At 46.6% G+C, this 13,613-nt stretch overlaps 1 protein-coding gene across 8 annotated transcripts in view; it reads right to left on the reverse strand.

Moving 5' to 3' along the window:
• BOC (BOC cell adhesion associated, oncogene regulated) overlaps window positions 1-10,581 on the reverse strand; it is an 83,206-nt gene extending 72,625 nt beyond the window's left edge. For 5 of the 8 annotated variants that reach the window (XM_061167212.1, XM_061167215.1, XM_061167218.1 and 2 more), the window contains exons 1-2: window positions 10,175-10,580; window positions 5,946-6,037 (exon numbers count right to left, since the gene is read on the reverse strand). The gene's annotated coding sequence lies outside the window, so the exon portion shown is untranslated. Of the gene's footprint in view, window positions 1-5,945; window positions 6,038-10,174 lie in introns of all 8 variants that reach the window. The other 3 variants (XM_061167214.1, XM_061167213.1, XM_061167216.1) reach the window with 2 other exon arrangements.
• Window positions 10,582-13,613: the final 3,032 nt, after the last annotated feature.

The following is a 13,613-nucleotide window of genomic DNA, read 5'->3' on the forward strand; positions in this document are numbered from 1 at the left end:
CTGATGAAAGAACTCAAACAGGACACAAACAGATGCAGATACATACCGTGTTCATGGATTGGAAGAATCAATATTGTCAACATGGCTATTCTACCCAAAGCAATCTATAGATTCAATGCAATCCCTATCAAGCTACCAACAGTATTTTTCACAGAACTAGAACAAATAATTTCACAATTTGTATGGAAATACAAAAAACCTCGAATAGCCAAAGTAATCTTGAGAAAGAAGAATGGAACTGGAGGAATCAACCTGCTTGACTTCAGACTCTACTACAAAGCCACAGTCATCAACACAGTATGGTACTGGCACAAAGACAGAAATATAGATCAATGGAACAGAATAGAAAGCCCAGAGATAAATCCACGAACCTATGGACACCTTATCTTTGACAAAGGAGGCAAGGATATACAATGGAAAAAAGACAACCTCTGTAACAAGTGGTGCTGGGAAAACTGGTCAACCACTTGTAAAAGAATGAAACTAGAACACTTTCTAACACCATACACAAAAATAAACTCAAAATGGATTAAAGATCTAAATGTAAGACCAGAAACTATAAAACTCCTAGAGGAGAACATAGGCAAAACACTCTCTGACATAAATCACAGCAGGATCCTCTATGACCCACCTCCCAGAATATTGGAAATAAAAGCAAAAATAAACAAATGGGACCTAATGAAACTTAAAAGCTTTTGCACAACAAAGGAAACTATAAGCAAGGTGAAAAGACAGCCCTCAGGTTGGGAGAATATAATAGCAAACAAAGCAACAAAGGATTAATCTCAAAAATATACAAGCAACTCCTGCAGCTCAACTCCAGAGAAATAAATGACCCAATCAAAAAATGGGCCAAAGAACTAAACAGACATTTCTCCAAAGAAGACATACAGATGGATAACAAACACATGAAAAGATGCTCAACATCACTCATTATCAGAGAAATGCAAATCAAAACCACAATGAGGTACCATTACACCCCAGTCAGGATGGCTGCTATCCAAAAGTCTACAAGCAATAAATGCTGGAGAGGGTGTGGAGAAAAGGGAACCTTCTTACACTGTTGGTGGGAATGCAAACTCATACAGCCACTATGGAGAACAGTGTGGAGATTTCTTTAAAAACTGGAAATAGAACTGCCATATGACCCAGCAATCCCACTTCTGGGCATACACACCGAGGAAACCAGATCTGAAAGAGACATGTGCACCTCAGTGTTCATCACAGCACTGTTTATAATAGTCAGGACATGGAAGCAACCTAGATGCCCATCAGCAGACGAATGGATAAGGAAGCTGTGGTACATATACACCATGGAATATTACTCAGCTGTTAAAAAGAATTCATTTGAATCAGTTCTAATGAGATGGATGAATCTGGAGCCCATTATACAGAGTGAAGTAAGCCAGAAAGATAAAGAACATTACAGCATACTAACACATATATATGGAATTTAGAAAGATGGTAATGATAACCGTATATGCAAAACAGAAAAAGACACACAGATGTACAGAACAGACTTTTGGACTCTGTGGGAGAAGGCGAGGGTGGGATGTTTTGAGAGAAGAGCATGAATATTATCTATAGTGAAACAGATCACCAGCCCAGGTGGGATGCATGAGACAAGTGCTTGTGCCTGGTGCACTGGGAAGACCCAGAGGAATCGGGTGGAGAGGGAGGTGGGAGGGGGGATCGGGATGGGGAATACATGTAACTCCATGGCTGATTCATGTCAATGTATGACAAAACCCACTGCAATGTTGTGAAGTAATTAGCCTCCAACTAATAAAAAAAAAAAAAAGAATTCTGGAGTCGGTTGCCATTCCCTTCTCCAGGGGATGTTCCTGATCCAGGGATCAAACTCAGGTCTTCTGCATTGCAGGCAGATTCTTTACCATACAAGCCACCAGGGAAGTCCACTATGCTAAATCAACTATACTCCAATAAAAAATAAAAGAAAACAAAACAAAATAAACATAGCCACAGAAGCAGACCCAGTCCTTGGCCCAGACTCTGACCTCTGCCTGTGCCCTCAAGTATCTTATCTCCTAACTCATCTTGGGTGAGCACAGATTCCAGAGGCTTTTGAGGTAAGTAGAACCTTCTGTATCAAAAGTGTTCCTTTGTGCATTTCTCTGCATCCTTATAGTGCCTTGAGAAGGCAGTTTGTGAGGATGAGGTAATAAAGGCTCAGAGTTCCCATGATTTCCTCTTGGTTATCCAACTAGTTGGTCACATAATTATATCTTAAACCCAGGTGTCCTGAGTCCCATCCCTGCACCTCCCCATACACACACACACACACACACACACACACACACACATAAAGCTAGAACATCCTGGCTTCAGGTTTTCCACATTTATTAAAGAAAAACAAGGAACCGAGGGCAACTGCAGGCTCATCACAGGCAAATCTCCTGGCTCTCTGAAGCCAGTAGGGAGAGTTGGTTTCGCTCTGCAGGTAACAGCCTGTAGAATTCTTTCTGCTGACTGCTCTGTGAGTATTTGCCTGGCAGGTACCATCTCCTGTCAGTTACCTGTCTGTCAAAGTTGCTACTTCCTTCCCCAGGGTATTTTTCTGCACAAGCTGCCACTTCTGACCAGGAAAAGTATCTGCTGGGCAAAACGCCTTCTCCCCCTCACCCCTCTGAGGCCCAGAGGATCTACTTGATCAGACTTGCAGAGATCCGAGGAGCCTGTGGATTCAGTTGGCACCTGCAGTGGAAGCAGAGACTCAGACAGCCAGTTCAGATGATGTCCCAGAGGGAGAAAAAGCCGGGAAACACATTCCAAGAAGAGACCCAAGATAGCAGCAGCTTTCAGCACTGCCCGAGGAGCTGGACATCAGCTGGGTCTCAGGACCCGGCTTCCCTCATGCCTTGACTGCTGCAAAGCCAGTCAGGACCTTCCAGTTGTGGCCCCAGTTTTCAATTCATGTCTCTTAAGGCAAGTCTCACAAGGGCCGCCACCTGCCCCTTGCACTTTGTTAGCTGCAAAAGAATTAGTTTTCCCTAGCTAAGGGAGCTCTGCTTAGAGAGAGTGATTGTCTGGATACTTTTTTTTTCCTTCTCAAAGCCTGAGTTTTGGAGTTAGCAGCCTGGCCGTGCAATCTTGGCTCTGCCACTTACCAGCTGTGAGACTGCAACAGGTCCCTACAATCATTTAGGCTTCAGTTCCCTTATCTGCCAACTGGATCATGCTGCCCATCTTCACAGGACTGCTGGGGTGTTGCAGGACAGTGCTCATGGGCACCTTGGTTTGCAGCAGGTCTCACTAAATGACAGGTGTTGTTCTCTGCATCATTGGAAGGAGGATGGAGGCAAGCAAGGCTGACTCTTTGGCTCTGGGATCTGCCGGTCTCAGCCTGCCCTTGGGGTCCATAGATGATTCCCTGAATGGGGAATGATTCTTCCCTCTTGCCCTGAAGGAAGGGCACCTGCTGCTCACGTATGCTCACCCTCTTAAGGGAGCATCTCTACATGTGTGCAATGCTTTGTTTGTAAAATCAGGGGAACAAAGATGAACTCCATCACAATACTGCCTTCAGCAACCTGTTCGGTTCTTTTCACCCACGCTCAAGACCTTTGTGGTGTCTCAGTGACAGGGAATTGGCTGCCAATCGTCTTGTTCCCCTTTGCGTAGAAGAGCTGAGCTCCCCACCCCACTCTCTCCCATTGTTGAAGACCACTCAGTGAAACGTGCTGGCAAGCTGCCACTGTCCAGGCAGGCAAAAGTCGGGCCTGATTACCCAGCCTGCGTCTCTGGAACAGAAGCCTACAGAACACAAGGCACCTGACTGTGGGGCTTTCACCTGGCACTGACGCGGTCTTCACGACGGTGAGACCACCAACACTGTCCAGGAAGGGCTGCAGGTGACTGCTTGGCAGGCCTGTGCAACGGAAGAGCCATTAGACTCTAACTCTTGGCTCTAACACAGTGGATTTTTATGTAATTTGTTCACTACAAAACATCCATTCATAATGACAGAAGTAAACAATCATGAATTTCCATCACTTTATGTGGTCTCACTTGCAAAAGCAGGTACTATGTTGACTGACTACATGACGAAATCCTTCTCACATGAGCACAGGTGTGTAAAAAAAGGATGCGCTACTGTCACACCTCTGTGGGATGATAGTCATCAGACTGAAAAGTAGGGGAGATGCTTTGTGAAGTAATTAAGAGCAACCTCTGCTTTCACAGAAAAGTAATAAACTCAGAACCCCCCAATTTGCCTCTCCAATTAACTGTGACCCACACCTAATAAACCTGCTGGGATTGTAATGTTGGGTAAGTTCAGACTAGTAAAGCCACTTGGCTGGGACTATTCTGGAAAAATATTGGCAGGCCAGGAAGGGTGAGGGAGTGCTCCCTTTAAGAGTCCAATTTCAGCCTGGCCTGGGCAAGGGAACCTCTAAGGTCAGCTGGTTCCACACACCCTCCTCCTCTTACCTGGAGCTCCCATCCTGTCTAAGCCACCTCTTAGCAGTCAAGGAGGGTCCTGGGCAAATGGAGAGCCCAGCAACTTTTATGTGTCCCTAAAATAAACATCTCCTCACTTCCCACTCTGGGAATGACTTCGAAACTAAGCAAACCTACCCCAGACAGTAGAACAAAGGGCAAACAAAACTGAAAAGTGAAAAGATGAATTCAAACACATGTTTCTGGCATTCACAGCTAAAATTTGATGGCATGAGAAAGAAAAGACAATCACATGTTTCTCCTTTGCTCCCTGAAAGCTACTAAGTCACTGCTTTTAGAACCTCGTTGAAGACTCACATTTCTGACATTCTGTATTCAATGTAGAGATCCCAGTTTTTAACTTTACTAAAAAAAAAAAAAAACCTCCGAACTTGAAATATCCTGTCTTAAGAATCTTCAGCCTATTATCCTCTGAGGAAAAGTACATTTGCAGGAAGGATGTTTCAGTCCTGCCAGCCCCACCTCGACCTCTAGGGCAGCCTGAGATACTAGCTCTCCCCACTCAGAAGCCTTGCTTCATGACCCAGCCCAAGAACTTTCACACTGGACTTTGCATTGCTGTGCCCTGCGTGTCCCTTCCCTGCAGTCATGGAATTCTGGAAGGTGCAGGCTCTGATATTAGTCTGGGCACTCAATAAAAAAACTTGTTGAAAGGATGAAGGCTCCAACCGACACACAAGTCATCACCCTCATCTTGTCCACTGCGGTCCAAACTCAGTTTGGAGGAGAATAAGCATTCTTTGCCATATTTTCTGCTGCTCAGCTCCTTTTAGATAATTTTTTAAAAAATTCAACTCATATTATGTACTTTCCTGTTACTAACCAGGAGAAGTAGTTGAGATTTTTCTCAACATTTTCTCTGGCAAGCAAGGTAAGTTGATTGTGAATCACTGGCTCTCATCTTTCTCCTGTGATTTCAAAACTCTTACTGCCCAATAACTCTGTCCCAAACATCAAAGACCGTCTTTGAAGATAAGGCCAAATTCTCCATTAGGAAAAGACAAACTATTTCCTAACTTTATTTCAGAAGATGGAAGATGGAATGACATGGAATCCCTCTAGGTTTTGTGAGATAAACACTGCCTGGTACATCAGACCAGAAGGCATTTGCTGTAATACCATCGGTAGACACATGAACACAGGTCTTTCCTCACCCACACCCAAGCAGGACTTTTCCACAGTAGTCTTAGACTCCAAATCCATAGTAAATGGTTTACATCCAACAGGTTGAACAGAATTTGGCTCAGGAAAGGGGAGTCCACATGGTCACCCGAGGGAAAAGAAGCTCTGACTATAAGAGTATCTGAGCTGAACCAACCTGTTTTGTCCAGATTCCACTCAAAACTGGACCCTTCCAATACTGAAGGATGAGAAACATTCTATCCTCACGTGGCAACACAAACTATAAAAATATGACTGATCCAAGCAGCCAGACATATTAGACTATGGGCAGAAAACCTCACCTGCTTCTTCTATTTCATTGCTGATAGCCTCAGACGGTGTGAATGTTGATAAGACTTTATGGGTCATGAGTTCCAGGAAGTTTGTTCTGGGCCTGAGGAAAAAGAAACTGTCTCAAACAAAATAAACAAACACTTTGAAAGTATTTGCTTTTTATAAGGTACATTGCTATAAACCAGACTAATTCCTTATTAATACATTTTACAAATAAGAACACGGAGAAAAGCCTGTTTTTTTTCTAAATCATAGGCTTCCTTACATCTCCAGGTACCTGGCCCTTTGCTAGAAATGGAATAAACAATGGATGAAGAATAAGGATTACATTGAAAACAGTCATTGATCTTACAAAACCATTACTGTTTTCATCAATATTTACCAAATATCTGTTAAGAACACATTATGAGCAGCCCTCATACAAAGTAAGGTGGGCTAACAGGGAAGGGGTTGGGGGTGGTAGGGCAGCAGGTAAGGAATGAACCCCACACACACCAAAATCAAGGGTCATTTACTAGATGGTCAAGCTGGAGTAGAAGGGTCCTATCAAGGTAATCATCATGAGACAGAGCCACATGTGACAGGGCTAAGAAATTTAGATTGTAAACTTAGAGTGATGACTTGTTTATGGGACCGATGAAGGATGGGTGGTGGTGGGTGGTGGCAGGGGATGGGCATGGAGGGGCATTAGGTAGACAGTGGGGAGTCCAGTCATGTGTCAGCACAACTGTCCAGGGCATGAAGAAGCATGGTGGTAGCAGGAATGGAAAAGACGGTGGGCCGGTAGAACAATAAAGGGAAGGGCAGGAGAGACCAGGCAAGTTTAGGGAGGAGCTGACAGTAGTAATGGAGACAGGAATCGAGCGGTTCGGTGGATGGGGTCAGTGTGAATGGAGTCCACAGCAGAGCCAGGGCTCCCATCCAAGTTTCCTAATCCTTAGGGCAGTGCCACTTGAGATGGATCCTTTAAGCCTTACTTCCTGATTCCACCTCCCCTTCTCTACCCATTTCCAACCCTGAGGGCTCCAAGGAGGCTAGAGCCCTATTTAGGAAGGCTTTTTGTAAACATGGATTTCTAGATTAAAAACAAACTCCATCTTCCATCGTACCCTCCAGCCCCAAATATTTGATTCAGCCTCATAAATGAAAATATTACATGTAAAGGCTCCATGTGGGAGCACTCTCAGGATTTAGCTTGTTCCCAGCAATAGCAAAGGGGATAGACAGGCTGGCTATACCTGTTCTCTATGAGCCTTTGGTCAAAAGTATACAGACACTTCAGGCCTGTCTGACTAGAGAGTCTACACTTTTATTGCAGCTATGTGAAAAGTCTGTATGCACATGGATAAGCAGAAACAGTTGTGTTATTGTATAGGAATATGACTAATTTTAAAACACATTTTATTATTAGTAGATGTTTGTACAATAAATAAAAATTGGGGCGGGGGGGGGGTGTACTTTGGAGAACCGTCCTTTGACTAAGAAAGCCTATTCAGGGACAAACAAGCTCCCAGTCTGGGTGGGGTCTGATATACTAGAAACGTCTGCTAAATGGTTTGCTGAATCGAAGCATGGAGATGACAAGAAGTTCCATATGTTAAAGTAAATACATTTTAAAAAATTGTACCAAATCACTTTCTTTTCTCTCCCTCCCCAATTCCCATTCCTCCGCCCACCTTATTTTCCTAGATAGCAAGGAGGCTTGGAATTTGGAGGAAAGAAAGCAAACTCCCAATGTACAATATCTTCTGGTGCCAGGTTAATACTTTCTTATTCAGAGGCCAGAAAGTACTGGAAGCAATTGTCTGGTACACTTGGGTCCTCTTCAGCTTCTCCCCGCTTGTTTAAAAGACACGGAAGGAAAAACTCTTATTTCTTAACCATACTGGGGACTTTGTCAAAAACTGAACTCAGATCCCCAGGGTCCCATGGAATACTATGACCACCAGGTTCACTTCTCACCATGCCAGCTTACACACTGGGGATCCCTGGCAAAGTCCACTGAATTATTTCATGAGTAAAATCTCTTACTCCTTCTTACTCCTTACTTCTATGGAAACCACAGGTAAGCTGCTGAAGAGAACTAGGAGCCCAAACATTTGAAAGAGCATTTCAAAGAAAGGAAAATTTCTGGACCCATTTGGAGGAGGGGAAAGAATATAAATTACCCTCTTAACACAAGTTGACCAACCAATCAACAGCTAAGCAGGGGGGCTCTGTTCCTCTCCTTCCTATCCCAACTGTGGTCAAGGAACCAACTATCCTGGCTACTATCAACATCCTCTCCCCAGTAAAGCCAACGCTATGGCTTGGGCAATTTCTCCTGAGAAAATGTGTCTTGCAAGGTTACTCTTCTGAGATCTCTTGACAGAGGATAAACAGGACAGTGTCTCAACCCTCAGATTTTATAGGTGTAGATGGCCTCCAGCTTCTTAAAGAGCCAAGCTCTGGGCAATAAATGTGGGCAGGAAATGTCAGCAAAGCAGCAACTCTTACTTCTTTCATTTTCCATTCACTCACTCCAAACACTCATGCTCCAGGAAAACTGTAACTCCAGTGCTGTTCTCTCACCTCCCCGCCCCCCCCCCCCCCCGCCTCTGTCCCAGGGACCCCAAGGTGCTTCAAGGTTACCATGGGAACCTTCTGGGTTTCAATTATGAAACCATTAAAAAGTACCAATTATAAGACCTCAGAAACGTTCCTGAGAAACCTGTTACACACCTCAAAATGGTCAAACTCTTGCCTCAGATTCACTTTAAGTAAAGTTCAGAAAACAGGTCACACAGATGTTTGGGAGCCTGAGCCCCCACCTTAGTCCAAGGAGACTGTTTCATGCTGCCCTTGAGAAAATGAAGACTGATTTATTGGCTATATCCAAAGAGATGACAAACCATGACAGGGCTGGGCTGCCTGCAGGCCCAATTGGGGAATAAATTAGAAATGTGTGTGCATTCAAGAATTTTGAAAATTTCATTCATTCACCACCCAATGTTCGCCAAGTTCTGGGTAACAAAGATCTAGGTGATGAATGTGAGCTGGGTACAGGGCACCTGGAGGTGGCACAAGGGCCTGAAACCAAAACATACTTTTCACTCAGTTCATTCAAAGAGGTAACTCCGGGTCAAAAACTTATTCGAATCCATCCGAGCTTGCTGAGAAGGGATAGGGGAAGGCAGAATACCCCACCACACCCAGAAAGTGCCTGTTTAGGATTGCTGGTGTGTGGTTTGGGTATTCTTAGCTCTACTGCCACATCTCTGGAGGCACACAACCTTCCAAGGAACCCTGCCACTGTAACCCCATCCCCAAAACAAAACTAGGCAAACAAATCCCCAGGGCTCCTTAATCTCCTCCAGTTCTCTCCCCACCCCCCAACCCCCAATTCTCTTACCATCTGGAAGAGCAAACTAACACTGGCATCCTGAAAGTTAAGCAGAGCCTTCAAAAATCCAGCAAAAAATTCTTCTTGGGTTTCCTGCCCTTCCCCACAGCCCCTTCTCATTTGTTCCAAGGGATCATTTCCCCACCTCTCACAGTTACACAAACCCCCGCAAGAGCACAACCCCAGGAGGACGTTGTGCACGAAAACACACACACACACACATACACACACACACATTTGACCGCACGCTGCTCCAAGCCCACAGACACCTCTGGACACCCCCACTTCAGCCTCGCCCCTTCCACCTTTCCAGCGGGGGATGTTTTCCTGGCGCTGTTTTGCTTCCAGTCCGTTCAGACTATCTAAAAAAAAATTTTTTTTTTAAAACGCGAAGACGGTAAACTCTGACCCCACTAAGAGGCCAAAGGGGTGTGCGATAGTTTTGTGTATTTGCAGACTTCATGGGGGCTTCTCCCCACGGCCCTGCTGCGCTCTGAGCCTGGACCTGGTGTCAACCTTCGGGGGAAGTTTGGGAGGCTGTCCGGGCCCTTCTTCCACAAGAGAAGCTTCCGGGAATGATCCGCCAGACCGCGCCTGCATGGAACGAGACGCAGCGCTCCCGGGCCCGGAGACTGCAGCCCGGCATCCCGCCGCCAGCCTGGGCCGCAGCCCCCCGCCATAGCCCGCGGGCAGAGCGCTGGGACCGCTCCCGCCGCCGGCGCGTCCCCATCAGCCACCCGCCGGCGCTTCCTCGGCACCGCTCGGCCTGCCGCAGCCAACCTGCCCCCTCCGCTCCCCAAACCAACAAACACAACTTTTTATGAAAAGAAAACAAACTTCAGCGACGTGACTCACCTCTGGTGCAGCCGGCTCCTAGGAAGGGCGAGCCGGGGCCCGGGGGCCAGCGCCGTGGGCGCGGAGAGAGCCACACAACCCGGGGCCGCCGGACACACAACCCGCACAGTGACACCCAGGGACACACAAAACAGGAGGGCGGCCGCAGCGGGAGCAACAAAGGAGACCCGGACGGAGAAGTTGCCGGCCGGAGAGGGGGGGCGCGTGCGGGCGCGTGTGGCTGCGGCGGGCGTGAGTGTGTGTGTGTGCGCGCGTGTATGAGTGTACGCTCGCGACGGCTGACACGGGCGGGCCGGGGCTCAGGGTCCCCGCGGCAGGGAGCTGCGGCAGCGGCGGTGGCAGCAGGAGGACAAGGCAGGGAACGCCGCGCCCTGCGCACCCCTTCCCTCCATATGGAAGAAGCTTTTTTGGATGACTGAACTCGCAAACAATTCCTTCTTTTGCTTCTCCTGCCTAGGAGCCTCCCATTACCGCGCGAGGGGGAGGGGGAGCAGAGGAGGCGGGGAGGAGGGGAGGAGCAAAGTGGAGCCAAGAAAGTCTTGGAAAGGAAGCTGGAAGAAAAAAAAGTCTCCCCAAACTCAGTTCTTCTCCTAATACCCATTTTCTTTCTGTTGCGCCTGAATCCCGTACTTTCCCCAACTTCTTGTTCTTTCCCACGCCAAAAGCAAAGTCGTCTTTCTCCCACACCCAGGGCTCCCCTGAACCCCCACTTTCTCTTTAGCTTCACCTCAGACCCTAGCTCGCCTACACTATCCTCTCCTCTCGCCTATCTCTTCTCCCCACATCTTTCTCTGATACGCATCCCCGCCCTTCTTAATGGTCTCCATTCTGCAAACAAACGATTGCATAAATCATTAAAAGTAGACTTTGTTATTAAATGCTCCCCTACCCTCTACCCCCAAATAGGGCAGCAGCTGTTGAGAAAATTATAAGGAAACCGAAGCCCCATTGCTACCTCCCCTGACCTACGCTGTGGGTCGGGAGAGAGTTTGCAGCGCCCTGGCCTGACCTCCATTCATCATCCCAGGGTGGAAGCTTGAGGAAAAGGATGAGAGAGCTGAGGCCAGGGAGGGGTAGCGGCTGCAGAGGAGTTAGTTACCTCCATGAAATTAAAAGACGCTTACTCCTTGGAAGCAAAGTTATGACCAACCTAAATAGCATATTGAAAAGCAGAGACATTACTTTGTCAACAAAGGTCCAGCTGGTCAGGGCTATGGTTTTTCCAGTGGTCATGTATGGATGTGAGAGTTGGACTGTGAAGAAAGCTGAGCCCCGAAAAATTGATGCTTTTGAACTGTGGTGTTGGAGAAGACTCTTGAGAGTCCCTTGGACTGCAAGGAGATCCAACCAGTCCATCCTAAAGGAGATCAGTCCTGGGTGTTCATTGGAAGGACTGATGCTGAAGCTGAAACTCCAGTACTTTGGCCACCTCATGCGAAGAGTTGACTCGTTGGAAAAGACCCTGATGCTGGGAGGGATTGGGGGCAGGAGGAGAAGGGGACAACAGAGGATGAGATGGCTGGATGGCATTACCGACTTGATGGGCATGAGTTTGAGTAAACTCTGAGAGTTTATGATGGACAGGGAGGCCTGGCGTGCTGCGATTCATGGGGTCTCAAAGAGTCGGACACGACTGAGCGACTGAACTGAACTGAATTGTGTGCATGTGTTAAGCCCTCCCTTTAATGTTGGGCGGATAACACTGAGAGTATCAGTTCTCAAACTTGAGCTACATCAGAACCCCCTGTAGGCTTATTAAAACCTTGCTGCAGTATTAAAACCTTCTGATGTGGCAGGGTCTGGGGTGGGCCCAAGAATTTGCACTGCTATTAAGTTCTCAGGTGCTGATGCTGTGGGCCCCGGGCCACATTTTTAAAACTACTTTTGTAGGATATTGAGAAGTCAAACATGCTTTGAGTTGGGGCAAATGGGGTCTTCTTATTCTGTAAGGGATGGAACAGAGATAGTCAGAAGGGTCATCCAGTTCATATCCTTACACTGCAGTTGAGAAACTGAGACCCAGAGGGGTTAAGGCAGGCAGTTGTTCAAAGTGAACCTGGAGTTTGTGCCAAAGTGGGAAGAAAGCTGTTCTGAAAGGTGGTCAGGCAGGCCTAGAGTGGGGTGAATGAAAGTGCTGCAGCCTGTGTGGCAGGAGTACTGCCCCCCCATGCAGGGGCCACTGTGTGACTCTGAGAAAGTCACCTAACCTTTCTGACCTTGGTTTTGTACTCTAGTTTCTCATCCCCCAAAATTCACTTTACATTGAATATATGATTTTAATTGAACCTGAATCAAAAGATGTTTAAAAGGGTAACAGAAATATCTTTTAATCAATACATTGTACTATCTTTTTGCTCATGCTTTTGGAAAATTCAGGCATGAGCCAGTTTCTTTATTGATATATGTTCAGCCCCATGTGCCTGGCTTATTGGGTCTGTCCCCAGGGGAAAGTAGATAAGGGGGATGATCCATTTTCAACAAGGTGAAAAAGACTATGAACTCCTCCTTTGAACTACGTACCTGTATTTTTTCCTCTCCTTTCTTCTCCAACTCCCCACCCTCCCCACTTAATCTTCACCATTCTCCCTCTAATATTCTCCAAGACATATTTTTCTCTCCACTCAATAACCATACTAGCTTCTACCTTATTATCCTCTTCTAGGGTTCAGGATTACAAGGCTTGGGGGCCATCCTGGGCCATTCTCCAAGGATATGGGCCAGCCAGCCTTCCACTGCAGTGAAAACACTCTGTCTCCCCAGAGCCTCAAGCAGAGTACTGAGTTGTCTGCTTTTCAAAGATGACTCCAAGTACCACTCCTACTGACAATGTGAGACACCAATGCATGGAACTCTTACACTGATTCTTCCATATTTCTTCATATACTATTCAAAATGTCTCTTACCCTTTCCCATTGTCTTCTTCTGAAGACTTTCTCCTAGGACTCTTGATTCCCTCCATTCTGGCCTTTGGGTGTCCCCTGAACTCTGAGTCAACCATTAAGAGCACAACAGAAAATAAAGAAGCTTGAAGTCCTTACCAAAAGTATTTAACCAAGAGAAAGACCCATGGCCTGTACTTCTCTCCATCCCAGACAGCTCATGCAGCTGCTCCTCTTTCCCCTGGAGTTCAGACAGAATGCAAATCACAACTGAGCAGGCTTAATTCTGCAGGAGCACTGAGCACACTGTTGGCACCTCACATGTGTTTATTATTTTTATGGCTCTTTGTATTAACATAATTGTGTTTATTATTATTATTCCTGTAAGAAACTCTATCTCTCCCTTTGCCTGGAGCAAGTTCCTTGCCTAAATCTCCCCTCCCCACTCTATCAGTTTCCTTATCCCTGCCCTCCCTACTCCACTGTAACCCTGTTCCCAACCCCGACCCCCAGCCATCTCAAAACGGAGTGTGGGCTTGCGATCAGTTGCTCTCTGTTAC

This window comes from Dama dama, chromosome 19, assembly GCF_033118175.1.
Source record: "Dama dama isolate Ldn47 chromosome 19, ASM3311817v1, whole genome shotgun sequence".
NCBI classification, from domain to species: domain Eukaryota; kingdom Metazoa; phylum Chordata; class Mammalia; order Artiodactyla; family Cervidae; genus Dama; species Dama dama.